At 44.3% G+C, this 25730-nt stretch overlaps 1 protein-coding gene across 2 annotated transcripts in view; it reads right to left on the bottom strand.

The window, feature by feature from the left end:
* LIMK1 (LIM domain kinase 1) overlaps positions 1 to 25730 on the bottom strand; it is a 255805-nt gene that overhangs the window by 71743 nt on the left and 158332 nt on the right. The window lies entirely within an intron of this gene.

Here is a 25730-nt window from a genome sequence, read left to right on the forward strand (position 1 = left end):
GGTATCAAATTTGTAGAATTTTACAAACGTGTTTTCCCCCGACCACGTAGCTGCTCGGCAGAATTGTAATGCCGAGACCCCTCGGGCAGCCGCCCAAGATGAGCCCACCTTCCTTGTGGAATGGGCCTTAACAGATTTAGGCTGTGGCAGGCCTGCCACAGAATGAGCAAGTTGAATTGTGTTACAAATCCAACGAGCAATCGTCTGCTTAGAAGCAGGGGCACCCAACTTGTTGGGTGCATATAGTATCAACAGCGAGTCAGATTTTCTGACTTCAGCCGTGCTTGAAATGTATATTTTTAAGGCTCTGACAACGTCCAACAACTTGGAGTCCTCCAAGTCGCCAGTGGCCGCAGGCACCACAATAGGTTGGTTCAGGTGAAACGCTGATACCACCTTAGGGAGAAAATGCGGACGAGTCCTCAGTTCTGCCCTATCCGAATGGAAGATTAGATAAGGGCTTTTATAAGATAAAGCCGCCAATTCAGATACTCTCCTGGCGGAAGCCAGGGCCAGTAACATAGTCACTTTCCATGTGAGATATTTAAAATCCACCTTTTTCAATGGTTCAAACCAATGGGATTTGAGGAAATCTAAAACGACATTTAGATCCCACGGTGCCACCGGAGGCACCACAGGAGGCTGTATATGCAGTACTCCTTTAACAAAAGTCTGTACCTCAGGAACTGAGGCCAATTCTTTTTGGAAGAATATTGACAGGGCCGAAATTTGAACCTTAATAGATCTCAATTTGAGACCCATAGACAATCCTGATTGTAGGAAATGTAGGAAACGACCCAGTTGAAATTCCTCCGTCGGAACACTCCGATCCTCGCACCACGCGACATATTTTCGCCAAATGCGGTGATAATGTTTCGCGGTGACTTCCTTCCTTGCCTTAATCAAGGTAGGAATGACTTCTTCTGGAATGCCTTTCCCTTTTAGGATCTGGCGTTCAACTGCCATGCCGTCAAACGCAGCCGCGGTAAGTCTTGAAAGAGACAGGGACCCTGTTGTAGCAGGTCCCTTCTCAGAAGTAGAGGGCACGGGTCGTCCGTGACCAACTCTTGAAGTTCCGGGTACCAAGTCCTTCTTGGCTAATCCGGAGCCACTAGTATTGTTCTTACTCCTCCTCACCGTATAATCTTCAATACCTTTGGTATGAGAGGCAGAGGAGGAAACACATATACTGATTTGTACACCCAAGGTGTTACCAGTGCGTCCACAGCTATTGCCTGTGGATCTCTTGACCTGGCGCAATACTTGTCCTTGAGGCGAGACGCCATCATGTCTACCATTGGTCTTTCCCAACAGTTTATTAGCATGTGGAAGACTTCTGGATGAAGACCCCCCTCTCCCGGGTGAATATCGTGTCTGCTGAGGAAGTCTGCTTCCCAGTTGTCCACGCCCGGGAAGAACACTGCTGACAGTGCTATTACGTGATTCTCCGCCCAGCGAAGAATGTTGGCAGCTTCTGCCATTGCACTCCTGCTTCTTGTGCCGCCCTGTCTGTTTACATGGGCGACCGCCGTGATGTTGTCCGACTGAATCAACACCGGTTTTCCTTGCAGGAGTGGTTCCGCCTGGCTTAGAGCATTTTAGATTGCTCTTAGTACCAGAATGTTTATGTGAAGAGACTTTTCCAGGTTCGTCCATACCCCCTGGAAGTTTCTTCCTTGTGTGACTGCTCCCCAACCTCTCAGGCTGGCGTCCGTGGTCACCAGGATCAAATCCTGTACGCCGAATCTGCGGCCCTCCAATAGATGAGCCTTTTGCAACCACCACAGAAGATATACCCTTGTCCTTGGCGACAGGGTTATTCGCAGGTGCATCTGAGGATGCGACCCTGACCATTTGTCCAACAGATCCCTTTGGAAAATTCTTGCATGGAATCTGCCGAATGGAATTGCTTCGTAAAAAGCCACCATTTTTCCCAGGACTCTTGTGTACAGACACCTTTCCTGGTTTTAGGAGGTTCCTGACAGGTCGGATAACTCCTTGGCTTTTTCCTCGGGAAGAAAAACCTTTTTCTGAACCGTGTCCAGAATCATCCCTAGGAACAGCAGACGTATCGTCGGAAAACAGCTGCGATTCTTGGAATATTTAGAATCCAGTCGTGCCGTCGAAGAACTACTTTAGATAGTGCTCTTCCGACCTCCAACTGTTCTCTGGAACTTGCCCTTTTTAGGTCGTGCAAGTAAGGGATAATTTAGATGCCTTTTTTCTTTGAAGAAACATCTTTTCGGCCATTACCTTGGTAAAAAGGCCCGGGGTGCCGTGGATAATTCAAACGGCATCGTCTGAAACTGATATTGACAGTTCTGTACCACGAACCAGAGGTACCCTTGGTGAGAAGGACAAAATTTGGACATGGAGGTAATCCTTGATGTCCAGGGACACCATATAGTCCCCTTTTTTCCGGTTCGCTATCACTGCTCTGAGTGACTTTATCTCGATTTGAACCTTTTATGTAAGTGTTCAAAACATTTTAGATTTAGACTATGTGTCACCAAGCCGTCTGGCTTCAGTACCACAATATAATGTGGAAAAATAATACCCTTTTCCTTGTCGTAGGAGGGGTACTTTGATTATCACCTGCTGGATATACAGCTTGTGAATTGTTTCCAATGCTGCCTCCCTGTCGGAGGGAGCCGTTGGTAAAGCAGACTTCAGGAACCTGCGAGGAGAAGATGTCTCGACTCTCCAATCTTTACCCCTGGGATAATACTCGTACGATCTAGGGGTCAACTTGCGAGTGATCCCACTGCGCCCTGAGACTCTTGAGACTACCCCCCCACCTTGAGTCCGCTTGCACGGCCCCAGCGTCATGCTGAGGACTTGGCAGACGCGGTGGAGGGCTTCTTTTCCTGGGAAAGGGCTGCCTGCTGCAGTCTACTTCCCTTACCTCTATGTCTGGGCAGATATGACTGGCCTTTTGCCTGCATGCCCTCATGGGAAAGGAAAGATTGAGGCTGAAAAGACGGTGTCTTTTTTAGCTGAGATGTAACTTGGGGTAAAAAAGGTTGGATTTCCCAGCTGTTGCTGTGGTCCCCAGGTCCGATGGACCGACCCCCAAATAACTCCTTCCCTTTATACAGCAATACTTCCATCTGCCGTATGGGATCTGTATCACCTGACCACTGTCGTGTCCCTGACATCTTCTGGGAGATATGGACAACGCACTTATCTTGATGCCAGAGAGCAAATATCCCTCTGTGCATCTCACATACATATATATAGAATGCATCCTATTAAATGCTCTACATGAATAAAATATTTTCAGTCAGGGAATCCGACCAAGCCAACCCAGCACTGCATCTCCAGGCTGATGGCGATCGCTGGTCGCAGTATAACCACCGTATGTGTGTATATACTTTTTAGGATATTTTTCCAGCTTCCTATCAGCTGGCTCCTTGAGGGCGGCCGTATCTGGAGACGGTAACGCCACTTGATAAGCGTGTGAGCGCCTTATCACCCTAAGGGGTGTTTCCCAACGTACCCTAATTTCTGGCGGGAAAGGGTATAACGCCAATATTTGCTATCGGGGTAACCCTACGCATCATCACACACTTCATTTTATTTTATCTGATTCAGGAAAAACTACAGGTAGTTTTTTCACTCCCACATAATACCCTTTCTTGTGGTACTTGTAGTATCAGAAACACGTAACACCTCCTTCATTGCCCTTAACGTGTGGCCCTAATGAGAAATACGTTTGTTTATTCACCGTCGACACTGTATTCAGTGTCCGTGTCTGTGTCTGTGTCGACCGACTGAGGTAAATGGGCGTTTTTAAAACCCCTGACGGTGTTTCTGAGACGCCTGGACCGGTCCTAATAGATTGTCGGCCGTCTCATGTCGTCAACCGACCTTGCAGCGTGTTGACATTCTCACGTAATTCTCTAAATAAGCCATCCATTCCGGTGTCGACTCCCTAGAGAGTGACATCACCATTACAGGCAATTTCTCCGCCTCCTCACCAACATCGTCCTCATACATGTCGACACACACGTACCGACACACAGCACACACACCGGGAATGCTCTGACAGAGGACAGGACCCACTAGCCCTTTGGGGAGACAGAGGGAGAGTCTGCCGGCACACACCAAAAACGCTATAATTATATAGGGACAACCTTATATAAGTGTTTCTCCCTTATAGCATCTTTTATATATATACAATATCGCCAAAATCAGTGCCCCCCCTCTCTGTTTTAACCCTGTTTCTGTAGTGCAGTGCAGGGGAGAGCCTGGGAGCCTTCTCTCCAGCTTTTCTGTGAGAGAAAATGGCGCTGTGTGCTGAGGAGATAGGCCCCGCCCCTTTTACGGCGGGCTCGTCTCCCGCTATTTTTGAAGTTAGGCAGGGGTTAAATATCTCCATATAGCCTCTGTGGGCTATATGTGAGGTATTTTTTGCCTCTAATAAGGTTTTTATTTGCCTCTCAGAGCGCCCCCCCCAGCGCTCTGCACCCTCAGTGACTGTTGTGTGAAGTGTGCTGAGAGGAAAATGGCGCACAGCTGCAGTGCTGTGCGCTACCTTTATGAAGACTCAGGAGTCTTCAGCCGCCGATTTTGGACCTCTTCTCTCTTCAGCGTCTGCAAGGGGGCCGGCGGCGCGGCTCCGGTGACCATCCAGGCTGTACCTGTGATCGTCCCTCTGGAGCTAGTGTCCAGTAGCCAAGCAGCAAATCCACTCTGCACGCAGGTGAGTTCACTACTTCTCCCCTAAGTCCCTCGTTGCAGTGATCCTGTTGCCAGCAGGACTCACTGTAAAGTAAAAAACCTAAGCTAAACTTTCTCTAAGCAGCTCTTTAGGAGAGCCACCTAGATTGCACCCTTCTCGTTCGGGCACAAAATCTAACTGGAGTCTGGAGGAGGGTCATAGGGGGAGGAGCCAGTGCACACCACCTGATCTGGTAAAAGCTTTACTTTTTTGTGCCCTGTCTCCTGCGGAGCCGCTATTCCCCATGGTCCTTTCAGGAACCCCAGCATCCACTTAGGACGATAGAGAAAAGTCCTTACTTCAAAACCAATGATAATTCCAAAATTGGATTCGATGTGACCACTTACATTAGACAAATTGTCAGCTCTAGAATCAAATCCTCTTCTGTTCAATTGCTGATTAAACCTTAACTGTTAAGTTAACACATCATGAACTCCTTTTGCTCAGTTTGCAAAGCATCCATGCTAATAGCTGAAGTTTCTCACATCAAACACTAGATGGCGCTTGCTTTATGTCCAGCTGTTCACACAATGGGCACAGAATTATTTCCAACCTTACTTCCCAAGTACCGTACGAAGCATTTCCACCTTTATACACAGAGTTGGCTACGGAGACGGTTTTGTAGAGAATAACAATTTTCACTACTTATTCTTCCCAGAAATTCTATATTGCTTGGGGAGACATACTTTGTTTTGTAGCCTTTTTAACACATATAGGGGGTAATTCCAAGTTGATCGCAGCAGGATTTTTTTTAGCAGTTGGGCACAACCATGTGCACTGCAGGGGAGGCAGATTTAACATGTGCAGAGAGAGTAAGATTTGGGTGTGGTGTGTTCAATCTGCAATCTAATTTGCAGTGTAAAAATAAAGCAGCCAGTATTTACCCTGCACAGAAATAAAATAACCCACCCAAATCTAACTCTTTCTGCACATGTTATATCTGCCTCCCCTGCAGTGCACATGGTTTTGCCCAACTGCTAAAAAAAAATCCTGCTGCGATCAACTTGGAATTACCCCCATATTTTCTTACATACACTTTTTCATGATTATCCTCTAAGCTAATTCTATGAACTTCCAACCAATTAAATATTCCCCCTAATTGTATTTTGTGCATTCTAGTATTTACCATGAAGCCATTTAGGTGTACTACTGTATTTTTGATGGTTTGGTGGGGCTTCATTAAATGTATTTATAAATTGTTGGTGTATGTTTTATCTCCTTAACTTTAATTTATTTGCTTTGACCTGCTACAGCATGTGTTACTGGTACCATGCAATTGCCTATGTAATCTCTTTCTTAAACACAGGGGGTGTTGTAGGAGTAGCTATCTTGGTGTGACCATACTTTCCACCTGCAGGTAGCTGTGGTTATCCCAGGGGTGCAAGTCCTGATCACACCGATGCTTCATTCTGTTACATGAAGCACAGCAATCTCATGTAAGGTCACCATAATGGTTTACTGGCAGAGCAGCGCTGCTCTTACCTGTGGCCAATAATGAGTGCCTACTGCCATAGGGCTGGACGGCTGCAGCAATCTAGCTTACTCTAAGGCAAGACTTTGTCCATGTGCAGATGTGTCCTCCTACATTCTTGCTGCAGTCACTTAAACAGCCCATCTCGTAACGCCTAGTAATAAGCGAGACTACTAAGGTTGGGTGTCTTTTTGTGCATTTTTTCCCTGGTACATGGCAACTTCAGGCTAGATGTATGAGGACATATCTGACCTGTTCAACTGCTTGTGCAAGCCTGTCCTGCTCATTGTTTTTCTATCCGCAGTCATCACCATTAGTACATTATATGGACCAGCAGCCACCCCCTGCCTGGTGCAAAAGATTTGTCTGAAACAGGTGTCCCACCTACGACTGCGGGCTACGATTGAGCATGAAAGTTGGCCTCCACACCCGTGACACTCCCACAACACTTCTACTACATAGAACAGATCTGTCTGTTCAAAAAGTAGTCACCCAGAAACGCCCAATTTACAGATAGTGTGGTCCAATTAATCAATCCGTACGTACTAACGATCTCCCTCTGTGTGCTCAAGTCTGATTTGGCTCATACGCAGTCTCTGATCTTTCCTTGGTGCATGCGCAGTAAACTGAAGTCCTTAAGGTCCATCTGCATTGTCACTTGTGTCTCATTCAGAGTTAGCCTCTCAGGGTTTCCTTCAACTCTGGTGGTAATGGACATCTGAGAAGTATAACTTCTTATCACATAATATCTTGCTGATAAGAAATGACTTTTCGGGTGTATATAAGTAATGTCTCTTGCCGGGGCAGCGGCGTCTATAGGAGCCTGTCCCAGTGAAGAGGTCTGCAGTAAAGTGACTAGAGTACAGCAATCACCTTACTGCTGGCTCTGGATCACCACTTGTACAGAACAAATATGTGATAACCGGGAGGGGAGGAGCATGGAGGCTGCTGGAGAGGGATCAGAAGTATCCTCACCTGCATTTCTCTTCCCAGAGGGTTACAGCAGCTAATGCTATCTGAAGATGGCCTTAGTTATCAGGGTCAAGTAAATAGAATAAATGTCCCAGATTGCAGTCCACTATGGTCTGCTGCCTCATGCTGGCGATGGGGGAGAATTGCCGCTTCGTTAAACGCCTGCCGGATGAATGTCTGATTCACACAAATGTGCTAGCTGTGCTGGCAATTAAATTCCCCTCAAAATCTCTGATATCTTCTGCGTTAGACAGGCATTTATTAAATCAGCATGATACTGAAAACATGTAGAAACGGAGGTTCCGCATAATTCTAGGCTTCCATCACTTTAGTGTGTGAGAGCTAGAGGTGTACATCGTACAGCAGTGGAAATGAAAGGGGTAAATGAATGAGGGCATCTTGTCTGCACTAACATGTATTCAGTCACTGAGTATCTGTCAACTGAGCTTTTACATTGTGTTTTGAATGTCAGTAAAAAATGAGTAACATCATGATACCACAGTATATAGGAACTGCAGTGCGTGTGCTCACACTGGCTATTTTCATAGTGCCTACTGATCATAGCCAATGTACGCAGTCTGCTGGAAAGAAGGCTTGGAAAGCGCTGCACTCTGACATTCCAGCAGTGGCCCAGCCAATAGGACCTTTCAATAATCATTCATTACTTAGCGGACAACAATGACCCTTTTATTCACTGGGATTAAAGGCAGACTCCACGCCAGGGGCAATATTTTGCTTTGATTGTCTATATTTGGAAAAACAACTGGGCAAACTCTGCTGCAATATAAAGAAGCAGCTGGCCGGACAGACTGATATAAATGAAGATTGTTACTAGTTTAAGAAGTGATGATTATTATCGGTTCTCAGAAATTTCCTAAATCACTGTATTATAAAGTTGGAATATGCACTGACATACGGGTGAAACTCAGAAAATTAGACTATCGTGCAAAAGTTCATTTATTTCAGTAATTCAACTTAAAAGGTGAATCCGAAACAGGTTGAGTATCCCATATCCAAATATTCCGAAATACGAAATATTCCGAAATACGGAATTTTTTGAGTGAGAGTGAGATAGTGAAACCTTTGTTTTCTGATGGCTCAATGTACACAAACTTTAATACACAAAGTTATTAAAAATATTAGCTAAAATGACCTTCAGGCTGTGTGTATAAGGTGTATATGTAACATAAATGCATTCTGTGCTTAGACTTAGATCCCATCACCATGATATCTCATTATGGTATGCAATTATTCCAAACTACGGAAAAATCCCATATCCAAAATACCTCTGGTCCCAAGCATTTTGGATAAGGGATACTCAACCTGTATATTATATAGACTGATTACATGCAAAGTGAGATATTTCAAGCCTTTATTTGTTGTAATTTTGATGATTGTGGCTTACAGTTTTAGAAAACCCCAAATCCAAAATCTATGAAAATTAGAATATTACATAAAATCAATAAAAAAAAAGGATTTTAAATACAGAAACGTCAGCCCTCTGAAAAGCATAATCATGCATATGTATTCAGTACAGGTTGAGTATCCCATATCCAAAATGCTCGGGACCAGAAGTATTTTGGATATCGTATACACACAGCCTGAAGGTGATTTTAGTCAATATTTTTAATGACTTTGTGCATTAAAAAAAGTTTGTGTACATACACACAATTAATTTATGTTTCATATACACCTTATACACACAGCCAGAAGGTCATTTAATACTATAATTTTAATAACTTTGTGCATTAAATAAAGTTTGTGTTCATTGAGCTATCAGAAAACCAAAATTTTCACTATCTCAGTCTCACTCAAAAAGTTCTGTATTTCTGAATATTTCGTATTTCGGAATATTTGGATATGGGATACTCAACCTGTACTTGGTTTGGGCGCCTTTTGCATGAATTACTGCCTCAATGTGGCGTGGCATGGATTCTATCAGCCTGTGGCACTGCTGAGGTGTTATGGAAGACCAGGATGCTTCAATAGCGGCCTTCAGCTCTTCTGCATTGTTCAGACTCGTGTCTCTCATCTTTCTCTTGGCAAAGCCCCATAGATTCTCTTATAGGGTTCAGGTCAGGCAAGTTTGCTGCCCAATCCAGCACAGTAATCCCACGGTCATTGAACCAGGTTTTGAGGCAGTAATTCATGCAAGAGGGGCCCAAACCAAGTACTGAGTACATATACTGTACATGATTATACTTTTCGGAGGGCCGACATTTCTGTATTTAAAATCCTTTTTTTATTGATTTTATGTAATATTCTAATTTTCTGAGATTTTGGATTTGGGGTTTTCTTAAATTGTAAACCACAATCATCAAAATTATAACAAATAAAGGCTTGAAATATCTCACTTTGCATGTTATGAGTCTATATAATATATTAGTTTCACCTTTTAAGTTGAATTACTGAAATAAATGAACTTTTGCACAATATTCTAATTTCTGAGTTTCACATGTACATCTCTACTGGACTATTAATTAAATTGCCCAATTAGTACCTATAGATACAAAGCATAATCAGTTGAAATTGGGCTACTTTGGTTCCCAAACTGCAGGTGACAGCCTTATGAAAATCTGCATATCTCTTCAGATTACAGAGTATACACAGAAGAATATTGGTCAGCTTGTTGATTGCTGCATAGCAAGGCATGTTAGGATGTGTAGTTCCTCTGGAGCCATTGGGGGTCATTCTGAACTGATAGCTCGCTGCAGCTGACGGCTGTCGTTGCCTAGCGATTGCCTCTGCCTGATTGAGCAAGCGGCACGGCGGCGTTTGGCCGCCGTATTGTGGGCGCGGTCTGGCCAAAGCAGGCGTGGCCGGACCATGCAGGGGGTGGGCCGCAGCGGCTGTGTGACATCACACGCAGCCACTGCGACCCGGGCAGCGTCGAGTAGCTCCCGGCCACCACGCAAAAGCTGCGCTGGACGGTAGCTACTCCTGAAGTGCAAAAGCATAGCTGCTGTGCAATGCTTTTGCACTTCTGCAAAGGGGCCCGGGACTGACATGCGGGGCGGGCTAGCCCTGTGCTGATCGCCCCCCCGCATGTCTGTGTTCCTGATCGTAGCTGTGCTAAATTTAGCACAGCTACAATCAAGTCGGAATCACCCCCATAGTTGCCTAGCCTCCTGGATAATGCAAGGGAGTCCCGTTTGAAGCACTTCTTCTGCTGCCCTGCATTATAAATCAAATCTCCCGATTCTTTGGATTTTTCACTGCAGCCAGGGTTCCACTAAGGCAGGCATGTCCAAACTGCGGCCCTCCAGCTGTTGTGAAACTACATATCCCAGCATCCCCTGACACAGTTTTACTGTCAGAGAATGCTAAAGCTGCGTCAGGGCATGCTGGGATGTGTAGTTTCTCAACAGCTGGAGGGCCACAGTTTGGACATGCCTGCACTAAGGTATTACAGGTTGAGTATCCCATAACCATATATTCCGAAATACGGAATATTCCGAAATACAGACTTTTTTGAGTGAGAGTGAGATAGTGAAACCTTTGTTATTTGATGTCTCAATGTACACAAACTTTGTTTAATACACAAAGTTATTAAAAATATTGTATTAAATGACCTTCAGGCTGTGTGTATAAGGTGTATATGAAACATAAATGAATTGTGTGAATGTAGACACACTTTGTTTAATGCACAAAGTTATAAAAAATATTGGCTAAAATGACCTTCAGGCTGTGTGTATAAGGTGTATATGTAACATAAATGCATTCTGTGCTTAGATTTAGGTCCCATCACCATGATATCTCACTATGGTATGCAATTATTCCAAAATACAGAAAAATCCGATATCCAAAGTACCTCTGGTCCCAAGCATTTTGGATAAGGGAGACTCAACCTGTACTGGGAAGGACAGTGATTTGCTGCAGTCACTGCCATGATTTCTGTCCAGGCTCATTAGCCTCTGCTGTTGATTCTCAGCAAAAACCTTGTGGGACCTCTGGCAGTAGAGAATACAGCTTGCCTGACCCCTGTCTGCTGCTAGTGTGTGAGCTGTGGAATGTTTTACTAGCAATTTTTAATTAAACACAAAAAAGGACAATACAAAAAAAGTTTTAAAATCAAGTAATGCAGTTAGTTAGTACCAATCGCTGATGTTATATAGAAATATTTATAAACAAGCATTTCTGCTTAGACAGACCTATATGTGGAGCTAGACACACTCTTTGGGTGGAGCATGACAGTCCCCCTCAACAGCACACCACACTTCGCTCGCCGCAAGTATGACGGGAGACAGCTGACAACCCCATTAGTCCTATGACTTATAAGTTACGTGGTTACATCTGTCCTGCAGTCACAGCTGTGGAAATAGTATATCAAGAAATTCCCCACATATAAAAATGAAATGATAAAACTGGTCACATGCATATGGCTGCCTCCCGGATAACATAACACATAAAGGGAAATGTTGCTGTTACACAGCTGGATGTGTGCACAACAATGCTTTAACCTCGGTATGTCACAGGCTGTCATGTGCCTAAAAGCAGGTTGCCATGCATAGTAAGTGTGCAGTTCAAGTGCAGGAAGTCAGCAGACGAAGCTAGCAGCCATCTCTACTTCATAAGTCTGCCCACAACAGTCTACTTACACTGCAAAACGGGATCAGTATGATTTACCTACAATCAAAATCCAGACGGGTCAAAATACAGACAACAATTGACCGATGGTCAAAGTACTGACGAGGTCAAAATACCGACATGGTCAAAATATCAACATTTAAAATGTCGGCATCGTCAAAATACAAACATTTAAAATGTCGACAGGTCAAAAAGTTGACACAAGTTTTGTTTGTTTTTTAAATTGGCATGTATGTCAACATAGGTCGACATGGACACCGTATGAGTGTCAACCTCGAAAGGTCGACATGCACACGGTCGACATGGTCAAAAGTTCAACACAGAAAAGGTTGAAGTGAGTTTTTGTTAATGTTTTTTTGTGTGTGTGTAATTTTTGCCGTCACAGCACAAGGAGCCACAATTGGTGCCATGCTGCAGGAAAGGTTACTATTCCCAATCATAGCCTAAGTGCATGGTATGAAAAAGTTGAAAAAATGAAGAAGAAAAAATGGACCCCCCCCTCATGTCGATCATATGCTGTGTCGACCTTTTGACCATGTCTACCTAATGCATGTTGACCAATAGTGGTCCACCTATTGACTGTCGACCTATAGTATTATCTGGATACCGTAATAACGGCAGATAAGGTGCATGCATCTTAATGAACTGCAAGGTTGCATACAGTATGTGTTTTAATTGGGTGACTTAGAAGAACACTCACTTTGGTTTTTACTGTAGTCATGGTTATAGTTATATTAACTACTGACTTTCTGATATAAATGAACGAAAAGCATCTAAGTGTCTACAAACAAATGCAAAGTGAGTCTATTGAGCCATTTGAAATATCACATGAAAAAAATGAAAATGCGACACTGCACCGCAAGCAGAATAATCACATTTGCAATGCGATTTGGGTGCCATATGAGCATTGCAGAGTGTGATTACACTGCCAGCATTTATGAAGCGGCACACGCAAGGACAGGGGTTCCGAAAGGAGCTCATCCCTGAGATGTGTTCACTTTGGTGCCAGGACTTCTGAGCATGGGTCATCTACTGACCACCGTGCGTGGTGGCCATTGCTGGAGAGGGTTCTTGAGGAACCCTCTCCTGGTGCATTCTGCGAATTGGAGTCCATAGGCTACAATGGGCTAACAACATCTTCAGATGCAGTTAGCTGCGGGCACCAAACTTAGGAATACTTCACATTTCGGAGCTTGGTAAATCTGACAGCATCGCATCCCCCATAGAAACCTATGGAGGTTGTGGCTACAGCTGGAAATATCTGCTGCAATCCCTCCTTAATACATGGGAATGATACTAAATATTTGCGGTTACCCTCGAAAACAGTCGCAAATTTTTTTTAAGAAAAATGGGTCCTATAGAGAGAGATATTTTTCAAAGCTTGGCGAGAGATAAAGTGGTGGGGGAAAAAAGTACTAACGATTGATTGGTACTTTACTTCTCTCCACTTTATCTCTAAGTTGTGGTAAATACCCCTGTAGTCTAGGAAGCCTTTGATCAACCTTCAGTTTACAAACTGTACATAAGTCTTGTTACAACAAAATAAAGCAGAACATACAGTATAATAATAATAACATAAACCACTAATAAGGAACAAAATATAATTTTTTCTAGCTTAAAAGGGTTAATATAACATCGACCTGGAGTAACATAAAAAGCGGATAACAAAGTGCACATTTATACAGTATTATAAGTTAAGGACACAATCTATCTGAGCCACTGAGGAGTAGTGTCCCTTTAAGAGACAGCCTGTCAGTCTATTGTCCTGGTTCCTACACTGAGGCAGTGCTGGCCAACCATGATTAACCATGGAAAACTGCAGCCCTGTACAGCATGTGGCCCGCATTCTAGCCACAGCCTGTGTGTTTGAGCACAGATAATTACATCCATGCCAACATTGCTAAAAAGGAAGAAGCACAAAGTACAGTAAGGGTGGGATCTGGGGGGTTTGCATATGAACTGACACACAATTGCATCACTTTTGTAACAGGGCTTTTTCAATGCTGGGGTTAATTTCATTTTGAAAAAATAAAGAAACATCCCATTGCCCACAGAAACACATGTAACTATGACGATCATGCAGAACCATAATTATTTTTAAATTACAAGTGAGACTTGAAGCATAGCGTTATTTGACTAAAAATTAAATAAATAAATACATAAGTAAAACATCTGAGACACAATGTTTGCTAAATACACCAAAGAACCCTCTGTTTCCTTACAAAATTCTCTGTTGAAGAAGTGAAATTACAATTACATCAGAAGTGTTTGTTATGTAGAAAGTAAATATATGCATCTGCTCCGTCCCCTGGAGTCCTAAACAGGTGACACGATGACATAATTGTTCTGCAGAATCTGACTATTAATAAGCAGGGAACGCTCGCTGATTGCTCCATTTATATCTTCCCAGGACAAAAACAACCAATAGGAAGCTAGGTCGCACAGTGGAAGATTCTATTAACCCTTAGCTGGACAAAATAACAGGACGAATGAATTAAAATGGCTACACAAGCCTGCCAATGTGCAAACTATATTCCAACAGCTGTAAAGCCGTATTATGTCCCTGAATTGCTCTCTTCTGCATGGGGGACTTGTATATCCATCGTCACTGCTAATCCCACTCACAAACCAGCTTGTCAGCACCTCTATATATTTAACAGCTGTCATCACGGTTGAGCAACGCAGCTGAAGACTTTGGAAGTGCTATGTAAAAAAATTATCAAAGTACGCTATCATTAGTCTTAAGCTTCATCGTGAATATCCATTTTCCCCTACAGCACAATATTTGATTGAAAAACTCAATTTTGGACAAAGATACATACATTTTATTTTAATGATAATATGAATATAGCTGACAGAAATCTATATTTTCCCAACTACCTAAGCTGCATCTGCACAGAACTTGTACAATGTTGACGTAAACCAAGCCTATGTCAAACATATATACTACTTATTTCACGCATTCCATGTACAGAATATTACGGAACACTGTTGCATCCACATCCACCTCATCGGAAGAGTTATATTTGTTGCGGTAGGAAATGTATGGGGAACACTGCCAGAGTGAGAGGACCTAGTGGCTCTAAGTTCACTGCGAAACATTTCTAATGATTACAGTATGTCACTAAAAATATAATTGCTGTTTGACCCAGAATCCTAAACCACCACTTAGACTGCAGATCTATTTACCACAGCTGTAAGTACAGGGCAGGACTGAGAGCATGTTTGTAGCTATCATAATGAAGTCAGGCCAGAATCTGTCAGCAAGTCATGTGGCAAACAGGGAGTGAGGTCCCAAAGTGTGTGTGTGTGGGGGGGGGGGGGGGGGGGAGGGGGGGATTTGACAGGAGACCAGCTGGTAGCAATTGACATTAACGACAATTCTAAAAACACAACATCTAATTGGTGGGCTGGGCACGACATCCCCCCTTCTTACAATGTTTGTTTGTTGTTTTGTTGGAAGCTGGAATAATTGCCAGCTCACTGTTGCTCCAGATGATGTGAACCAATACAACTGTTATATAAATATACGCACTATATGAAAAAAATAGGTGATTATTAGGAAAAGTGACCAAATCTATCCTTATGGAAATACAACATCCATTCTCTCAGCCTCTATCTATCTATCTATCTATCTATCTATCTATCTATCTATCTATCTATCTATCTATCTATAGTAAAAGGTCGGCAGTGTCTAGGTCGACCCCAAAGAGCCGACATGCATAAGGGTGACATGTTAAAAAGGATCTCGTGGAAAAGGTTGACAAAAAAAATGTTATTTAAAATTTGGGTGTCGTTTACTCCGTAAAATGACCAGGAACCCCAATTAGTGCACTTCGTCCTGCTGCGGGAAAGGTTACTATTGCCAATAGTAGCCCACATGGATGGTAGAGAATGAAAAAAAAAATTGTAAAAGAACTTATGTCAACTTTTCACGTGTCGACCATTGCCAAGTCGACCTTTTGACAAAGCTGACCCTTTGTTCATGTCGACCAATAGTGGTCGTCCTATTGACTGTCACCCTATCATCCGGATAATTAATCTATCTATCTAGATACATGCATAGCTATAAAAAGAAAAAGCAAGGGGTGTGGTCTCATTGAAGTGGGCGTGGTCTCATTAAAATGGGCGTGGCCTCATCTGATCTCATCATCACGGCCACCACAGGAAAAAAAAAAAAAAGTCCCCATTTTACACAGCACGGCAGGCAAGAGTCCCCATTTTACACATTACAGCAGGCACGTGTCCCCATTTTACACATTGCGGCATGCAAGTGTCCCCATTTTACACAGTACGACAGGCAAGAGACCCCATTTTACACATTACGTAGGCAAGAGTCCCCATTTTACACATTACGGCAGGCACATGTCCCCATTTTACACATTACAGCAGGCACGTGTCCCCATTTTACACATGACGGCAGGCAAGTGTCTCCATTTTACACAGTATGGCAGGCAAGAGTCCCCACTTTATACAGTACGGCAAGCATGTGTCCCCATTTTACACATTACAGCAGGCAAGTGTCAAGTGGGGGGGGGAAGGAAGGGAGAGGGGGGGGGGAGAGAGAGAGAGAGACTACTTACATTTGAAGAGGTTCTTCCCGCTTTTCGGGACGCCTCTCCTTCCTCGCGCCGGTTGCCTGCTCCTTCTAGCTTGGCTCCCCCTCCTTTTGTCACCAGTACTCCTGCTCGGGGGGCAGAGTTTCGAGGAATTACGCGAGTGCATTGTGACTTCACGACGCAACCGCGTCATTCCGCGAAACTCCGCCCCCCAAGCAGGAGTACTCGGGAAGAAGGAGGGGGAAACAAGGACCCACAAAGTGCCGCGGCGGGCACCCAGTGCGGTTGCACGGCTCGCCTGCCGCAATAAACGGCCGTGGCTCTCTTATCCCCTGTCTAGGGGGGTAATTCAGAGTTGATCGCAGCAGCAAATTTGTTAGCAGGTGGGCAAAACCATGTGCACTGCAGGAGGGGGGGGGCAGATATAACATGTGCAGAGAGAGTTAGATTTGGGTGGGGTGTGTTCAAACTGAAATCTAAATTGCAGTGTAAAAATAAAGCAGCCAGTATTTACCCTGCACAGAAACAAAATAACCAACCCAAATCTAACTCTCTCTGCACATGTTATGTCTGCCCCCCCCCCCCCCCACCCACTGTAGTGCACACGGTTTTGCCCATCTGCTAACAAATGTCCAGCTAAACACTCTGTGACATAATGTGAACTGCAGACACTGTGTGGTATAATGTGAACTAGGGCACTCCTATATGGCACAAAATTAACTAGGGCACTACTATGTGGCACAAAATTAACTAGGGCACTACTATGTGGCACAAAATTAACTAGGGCACTACTATGTGGCACAAAATTAACTAGGGCACTACTATGTGGCACAAAATTAACTAGGGCACTACTATGTGGCATTAAATGAATTAAGGCACTACTACAGTGCACAGTAGCGGATCTTGCTACGGGCATACGGGATTTTTGCCCAGGGCGCCACCGCCATGGCAAGATCCGCTACTGTTGGTCAGTGCCCCCCGGTGCTGTGAAGGAAACTAGACGCTACCCATCTAGTTTCCCTTTGTGGAGAGGACCTTTGCTGTGCGGTGCACGATGACGTCATCGCGCACCGCACAGCATTGTGGGACTGGCACATAGATGCTAGGGGTCATAATTGACCTCTAGTGTCTATGCTGTACTATGCATAGATCCGAGGAGCGGCGCCGGCGGAGGTGAGCAGCGGTCGGGAATCAGGAGCAGGCATAGTAAGTATTAATTCATTTATTTATTTTTATTTATTTTTTTTGTAATTGGCGCTACTCAACTGGGGGCACAAACGGGGGCACAACTCTACAGGGGGCACAAATGGGGGCACAACTCTACAGGGGGCATAACTGACCACGCCCCTGTATGAAGCCACGCCCCTATTTTCGCCCGGGGCGCCACAAGGGCTAGAACCGGCCCTGACAGTGCATAAAATTAACCACTGTGGTGGAGAGGGAAATCTTTATAGAAGGGCTGAGAAGCCCCTATAAAATGTTGCTATTTGGTCCCATGAATTTCTGGCTATGCCCCTGCGTAAACCTATCCTCAAATCGTGCAAAATAGCCCATTCATCGCGACATGTACTTTGCAACTTAACAGCACTAAAACAGTAATCCTAAGTACTTAGCACGCTATAAGATGCAGAACTGAGGAAAACGTAGCACAATGGAGGAAAAAATGGTGAAATTGAGGAAAAAGTACACAATCTAGGGTAAAAGGGCAAAATACAGGTCAGATATAATTGGCTCGTGCTACGCATTGCTATGCATTCTCTGCAGCTCACTGTATAGTTTATTGCTTCGGTAGTCTTTGCCCAGGCTTTTGAAATCCATTAAACATAGAGGCCATTGAGTTTCAGACCCTGATTAAAATTTAAAAGCATAATACATAGACTATTGCGGGAGATGTACTAAGTCTTTGAGAGAAATAGAGTGCTAGAGACAAAGGGGGTCATTCCGACCTGATCACACGCTATTTTTTGCAGCGCTGCGATCATCTCAAAACTCTGCAAACTGCGCATGCACCGCAATGCGCAAGCGTTTCGTACGGGCACAAAGTGGATAGTTGCTGACGATGGATTTAATGAAGAATCCATTCGCACAGCCGATCGCAAGAAGATTGACAGGAAGAAGGCGTTTGTGGGTGTCAACTGACCGTTTTCAGGGAGTGGTTGGAAAAACGCAGGCGTGTCCAAGCGTTTGCAGGGCAGGAGTCTGACGTCAATTCCAGGACCGGATAGGATGAAGTGATCGCAGCGGTTGAGTAAGTTCAGACCTACTCGGAAACTGCACAAAACTTTTTTGTACCGCTTGGCTGCACAAGCGTTTGCACACTTGCAAAGCGAAAATACACTCCCCTATAGGCGGCGCCTATCTGATCACAGAACTGCAAAAAATAGCTAGCGAGCGATCAACTCGGAATGACCCCCAAAGTACCAGCCAATCAGAACCTAACTGTCATGTTTCAGGCTGTGTTTGAAAAATGACAGGAGCTGGTTGGTTATATCTCATGTCTTTCTCCACTTTACCTCTCTCCAAGGCTAGGATTATTGTCCCTTCCCCATTGTTTTATAATGTTTCCTTATACTTGCAAAATATTTTTTTTATTTAAAAAAAAATCAATGACAAATAAGTTGACTAGAACTATTTACTGTCAATTTGTTATCCTCTAAGGGAATTAGTTTTTCAATGTTGTATTATAAAAAAGGAACCTTGGTGAACACATAATATTCTTGGGCAATATATTTATCAAGATTTGCTTCTGCATTTTGGTAATGCGGTCTATGGAAATAAAAGCTCTGTTTTATGTAATCTGTATACTTAGCAAACCTTCCACAATATACATCACATTATCTAAGCAACCTATACCATTATATAGGGTGTCAAAGATGTAAAAAAATAAAATAAGCAAAGTAACTGAGGATACACAGGAAAAGAAAAATGCAGGTGCACACTCAGTGCCTGATTCAGATGAGTTTGCAATGCTGCTATTGTAAGCAAATGTTTTCTTACTGCACGTGATTCAGCCGCAGTGCGAAATGTGGTCGCGCTGAGGAATTAGACGCAATTTAAGGGACAAGAAACAGCGTTATAGTGGGAATAAGTTGTTGGCCAAACGCAGGCGTGTCATGGCTGTTCAGACAGGGTTTTCTGGGCGTGCATAAATTAACAGTTGCGATCTTACTTGCTACTGGAGAGCTCTCTGAGTCCCAGGAGAGCAGCTCACCCTGTGCGTCTTCAGAGGCAATCAAGACTCTGTCTCATGTTCCGATTTGCGACAATGTACCAATGTATCAGCAATTATACGCTGCTGGATGAATATGATGCAACTGCAATAGGTGTCCCTATACTCAGGTTAGCTTCTGCCCATATTAGCGTAAATCGCAATTGCGTACAGCAAAATAATAGCAAATGCAGCAGCAAGAACAACCACATCTGAATCAGGCCCTCTAAGCACTAAGAATACTGATAGTCAAAATAATTTTGTTAAACTCTTACAATTAGTCAAACTCTTGCAAATGTGTGTGCCTTTCCACCGTGTCCAGGTGAACTTCATCACATGGGTCCCTAACATCCCTAATAACACATTGTATAAATGTACCAGGTGTGAATGTGAACCCTTACATAGAATAATATGCAGTCAGCAATGCAGGAACATTAATTAACAACACCTAAGGGTAGATAGGATGGGTGCTAATAACAAAATGAAAAAGCCTCAAGTTACTAATGTTGGTGCCAGCCACCAGTATAAAGCCTAGCTACTTCAGCTGCCTCTCCAGTTCCTAATCAGGCAGTGGGTGCTGCTAAGGAGGCCAAGAGGAAGCCACCTGTACAGGAACTTAAAAAGCAGAAGATGTAAAAACCCCTTACTCCTTGTAAAAACCACCTTAACCACAGACATCTCATTGGGATACTGGGTCTAACAGTGCAAGGGCTATACATGAGTTTATTCTAATTGAGTATACATGGCAGGTGGGTAACTGTATACTTATCTATAGTCTGTAGGCAGGAGCAGTTTCTCTGTCAGAGTATGGTCTCTGTGGGGGATGCGGTCACCATACCGGTGTTTGGGATGGTGGTAATCAGAATACAGATGCCAGAATCCCGACACCAGTGAGACTTTTGACGCTGGGATCCAGACATCGTTCACAATGCTAGCGCTGCAATCCCGACTGTCAGCATCCCGAATGTAAGTATGCCGGGGCTGGGAAGTGTTGGGAGGAAGAATTGGGTTTAGGCACCACCCGGGGAGGTTAGGGGTAGGCTGTTGGGGGGAAGGTTAGGGTTAGCCTGCGGGTTATGGTGTGGGGGATAGGAGGATAGGGTTAGCATACTTAGTAGGTGTTGGGATCCTGCGTAGCGGGATGCCGCTGTTGGTATTCTGACCGCCGGTATCCCGATACCATCCCCTCTGTGGCAGTGGTTGTACATCTGGGAACACAGCCGCTATCACTGACAAGACTGAGTTCGGAGTGTGGGTGCAGGGAGTTGGCGCTGGAAGGGGTGGGGAAGGAAGCTGATGATTCAGCTGGAGAGTTATGGGTTTTTTTGAGGAATGGAGAAAGGAATTGATAAAAATACTTATCTCTGGGTTTTCGGTATATTTCTAATTCTCAAGAGAGGGATGATTTTTCTTTCAGGGATGATGTAGTCAGACGACCCTGGACGTTTTCAGTGAAGTTCTGAATCCTGAGAAAGGGATGATTTTTCCTCCAGGGGTGATGCAATCAAACGGCGTAATGATATGAAAAAACACAAAATAGCAAATTTTGGGTTTTGGAAGGCCTCAATGTGGATGGTAAACACTTGTTTGAATAGGGAGGGATCTTGGGTAGATGGATCATACCTCACTTACAAAAGTGAGAAGGGTTGGAAACACATAAAGGTTTCTTTAGATAATGGTGCTGGAATTTTCAGCGTACCTAACTTACAATAAAGGGTGTGGATATAAACATATCAAGGTATCTTTGCAAGCTGTGCTGCGTACCGGTACTCACTGTAGAGGATGTATTCAGTCTGCACGTCAAGGTTTCTTTTATCCAATCAGCATGTTTATTCAGCCTCCCATGTATAAAAAGGGGTTTATTGGATAAAAACAAATGAGTAAAACAATGAAAAAACACACGAGGGGAGTGTTGGCCACGAGGTGGGAACCGCTAGACAGGGAAAATGGGTAGGACCTTTCAAGAAGCTCACATGGCCCGGTACCAAAGGAACTTCAAAAAATTACTTTCATTTATTTTTATTCATATTTTGTTAATAATCAATCATTTTCTCATAGGATGCCTTTTCCCTTTTCCCTTGCAGTCATTCCCGTTTTTTTCATTTTGAAAGCCCATTGAGAAGAGGAGAGATAAGGGACCATTAGAATCTCATTATGATCCCTAGGAACTATATTTCCCACAAGTCTTTAACATCACTTCCAATTCCCTCCCACCGGGAGAGAACTCTTTTCAACAGTAGAAGCCACGTCTTTTGAAACCATTCCGACGGAACTACAGTCCCCATGATGCCTGGCGGTAACTTCCGCCAAATAGACCCGAATACAGTCTACCACGGATCGCGTCATCCATTACGTCCGCCGGCCACTTCCGCCGACGGAACCTTCAAGCCTAAGAACTACATTACCCACAACACCACAGTTACTTCCGGTCGCGACCAACGGAACCTTCAAGCCTAAGAACTACATTACCCACAACACCACAGTTACTTCCGGTCGCGGCCGAAATCACCGCAAACACCTAAGAAAACCGTAGTTTCTCTCTTTTTATTTAGAACACCAACAGATGACCTAACCCTAAAGATTGTCTGCTTTATGTACAATACACTATTAGCAAACCAGAGGGTGTCCCTTTGCGGAGGATATTCACTTCCGGTTAGTTCCGAAACCGGAAGTGATGCAACTGGGAGGTCACCCGGACATCCATTATAAATATGTATCCACAGGAACAGATTCCCAGCCTTGATAAAGAGAGTCTTCTCGAAACGCGTTGGCTGGGAGGAGGATTTTGGTCCACTTAGCTTGGAAGTTCTGCCCGACCGGGAAAAGGTACGACCTTCTTTAATTTTTTGAAGTTCCTTTGGTACCGGGCCATGTGAGCTTCTTGAAAGGTCCTACCCATTTTCCCTGTCTAGCGGTTCCCACCTCGTGGCCAACACTCCCCTCGTGTGTTTTTTCATTGTTTTACTCATTTGTTTTTATCCAATAAACCCCTTTTTATACATGGGAGGCTGAATAAGCATGCTGATTGGATAAAAGAAACCTTGACGTGCAGACTGAATACACCCTCTACAGTGAGTACCGGTACGCAGCACAGCTTGCAAAGATACCTTGATATGTTTATATCCACACCCTTTATTGTAAGTTAGGTACGCTGAAAATTCCAGCACCATTATCTAAAGAAACCTTTATGTGTTTCCAACCCTTCTCACTTTTGTAAGTGAGGTATGATCCATCTACCCAAGATCCCTCCCTATTCAAACAAGTGTTTACCATCCACATTGAGGCCTTCCAAAACCCAAAATTTGCTATTTTGTGTTTTTTCATATCATTACGCCGTTTGATTGCATCACCCCTGGAGGAAAAATCATCCCTTTCTCAGGATTCAGAACTTCACTGAAAACGTCCAGGGTCGTCTGACTACATCATCCCTGAAAGAAAAATCATCCCTCTCTTGAGAATTAGAAATATACCGAAAACCCAGAGATAAGTATTTTTATCAATTCCTTTCTCCATTCCTCAAAAAAACCCATAACTCTCCAGCTGAATCATCAGCTTCCTTCCCCACCCCTTCCAGCGCCAACTCCCTGCACCCACACTCCGAACTCAGTCTTATCTTTTTTGGATTATCTTCTGGGATTAATCCAGTGGTGCAAGAGAGAGGCAGCAGGTATATCCACCCATCAGGAGCGCCTCTTCCATTCTACCAAATCTCTGTCCAAAGCTATCACTGACAAGCCTGCGTCATTCCCATAACACGCCTTTGAGATGGACTTCCTCCTAGTCACCATCCAGTATCGTCCATCACTGTGCTGTTCCATTTCTGATACTATTTATATCAATCGCAATAGCGCCTTTGTGCGAACACTCTGTGTAATGTATGCGCCACTGGGGTTTTATGAATGTTGTGCGCAAGTACAGTCCAACTACATGAACATTGCATTGTGTGCGGCTCTGAATCAGGCCCATAAGGTGTCAAAAGACTTTGGTTCTACAAACCAAATACTGCAAGCTTCAATAATTATATTACAGGTTGAGTATCCCTTATCCAAAATGCTTGGGACCATAAGTATTTTGGATATCGGATTTTTCCATATTTTGGAATAATTGCATACCATAATGAGATAACATGGCGATGGGACCCAAGTCTAAGCACAGAATGCATTTATGTTACATATACACCTTATACACACAGCCTGAAGGTCATTTTAGCCAATATTTTTAATAACTTTGTGCATTAAACAAAGTGTGTGTACATACACATAATTCATATATGTTTCATATACACCTTATACACACAGCCTGAAGGTCATTTAATACAATATTTTAATAACTTTGTGTATTAAACAAAGTTTGTGTACATTGAGCCATCAGAAAACAAAGGTTTCACTTTCTCAGTCTCACTCAAAAAATTCTGCATTTAGGAATATTCGGATATGGGATACTCAACCTGTAATACTTTTATAGAATGATGACTGGCGAAGCTGGAGATCAATCCCATCAACTTGCCTTATCTGCAATACAGAGGCGGAACTACCTCCAGTGTAACCAGTGCAACCCGCCACTGTCCAGGGGGCCCAAAGCATGTAATGAGTCAAACTGACTCATTACATGCCGCTGTGTGCTGCGGGCAACCGCTGCCCGCAGCACACAGCCGCCCACAGGACACAGGAGAGGAGCGCAGCGCAGCGGTACGGGGGGAAGGAGGAGGAGGGAGGTGGAGGAGGGAGCCGCAGCAGCGTTTTGCTACTGGTTGAGGCGCTGCTGCTGCTGTCCTTCTGCTTCACTATAGGCTGTCTTCCGCCGCTGTGAAGCGCATCCCAGCCATTCACAGCGGCGGAGAACAGCCTATAGTGAAGCAGAGGGACAGCAGCAGCAGCGCCTCCACCAATAACACAGCGCTGCTGCGGCTTCCTCCTCCCCCTCCCTCCTCCTCCTTCTCTCCTGCCCGGGAATCTGCCAGAAGCTGCACCGAGGAGCCCGAACCAGCGGAGAGGGTAAGCATAATTCTTTCTTTCTTTCTCTTTCTTCATGTGCAAAAAGGGGGACTGTCTGCCGTGATGTGTAAAAAGGGGGAATCTGCCTGCCGCAATGTGTAAAAAGGGGGAATCTGCCTGACGTGATGTGTAAAAAGGGTGAATCTGCCTGCCGTGATGTGTAAAAAGGGGACGCTGTCTGCCGCAATGTGTAAAAAGGGGGAATCTGCCTGCCGTAATGTGTAAAAAGGGGGGCGCTGTCTGCCGTAATGTGTAACAAGGGCACGCTGTCTGCCGTAATGGGGGTAATTCCAAGTTGATCGCAGCAGGAATTTTTTTAGCAGTTGGGCAAATCCATGTGCGCTGCAAGGGGGGAAGATATAACATTTGCAGAGAGAGTTATATTTGGGTGGGTTATTTTGTTTCTGTGCAGGGTAAGTACTGGCTGCTTTATTTTTACACTGCAATTTAGATTGCAGATTGAACTCACCACACCCAAATCTAACTCTCTCTGCACATGTTATATTGCCTCCCCTGTAGGTGCACATGGTTTTGCCCAACTGCTAACAAAGTTCCTGCTGCGATCAACTCAGAATTACCCCCATTGTGTAAAAAGGGGATGCTGTCTGCCGTTATGTGTAAAAAGGGGACGCTGTCTGCCGTTGTGTAAAAAGTGCACGCTGTCTGCCGCTATGTGTAAAAAGGGCACGCTGTCTCCCGTAATGTGTAAAAAGGGGACGCTGTCTGCCGTAATGTGTAAAAAGGGGAATATGTCCGCCGTAAGGTGTAAAAGGGTCTCTACCTGGTGTAGTGGTGCTACTGTGCGGCGTAATTTGAATAATGGAGACTACTGTGCACCGTTTTATGAATTGGTATTATTTTGTGGCCACACCCCTTCCCCACGAAGCCACGCCACTATGTATTTTTGCGCCCGCACTGCCCCTGTTTTGCATGCAGGGGCGGGGCTCCGATGCCGTTTCTTGCACACAGTGCTAAAATGTCTAGTTACGGCACTGTTGCTAGGTATCCATTTCTCTGGCCCTGAGCAGGTACTCCTCAACAAATCCTCTCCAGGGATGAGGGGGTGGATTTGGATGGGATGGGGGGGGGGGGGGGGGCAAAGCATTTTGTTGCACCTGGTCCTACCGCTCGCTAGTTCCGCCACTGCTGCAATATATATAATTTTACTGAAACATACAGAAACAGGTAGAGGCGGTGAAAAAGTCTGTTATCGCAT

This window comes from Pseudophryne corroboree, chromosome 2, assembly GCF_028390025.1.
Source record: "Pseudophryne corroboree isolate aPseCor3 chromosome 2, aPseCor3.hap2, whole genome shotgun sequence".
NCBI classification, from domain to species: Eukaryota; Metazoa; Chordata; class Amphibia; order Anura; family Myobatrachidae; genus Pseudophryne; species Pseudophryne corroboree.